This window comes from Sinocyclocheilus grahami, unplaced genomic scaffold (genome assembly GCF_001515645.1).
Source record: "Sinocyclocheilus grahami isolate Dianchi unplaced genomic scaffold, SAMN03320097.WGS_v1.1 scaffold389.1, whole genome shotgun sequence".
Lineage (NCBI taxonomy): Eukaryota > Metazoa > Chordata > Actinopteri > Cypriniformes > Cyprinidae > Sinocyclocheilus > Sinocyclocheilus grahami.
Window position 1 is genome coordinate 1,145,421 of NW_015505568.1, and position 290 is coordinate 1,145,710.

Below are 290 nucleotides of genomic sequence, written 5' to 3' on the forward strand. Positions count from 1 at the left end.
TATTTGAAATAGAAATCTTTTGTAACATTATAAATGTCTTTCCTGACATTTTTGATCAATTTAATGCGTTCTTGATTAATAAAAGTATTAATTTCTTTGAAAAAAAAATCTTACTGACTCCAAACGTTTAGACATTAGTGTATAAAATAATATGATAATAGAATAAAAAGAAAAATCACTTATGAACATGTTTTAATGCATAATGAGCCTAATTTACATAGAAAGTTATAGTGCTTTTTATTATTACAGGAACATATTACTTATGAATAGATTTATAGACAGCGCTGTGA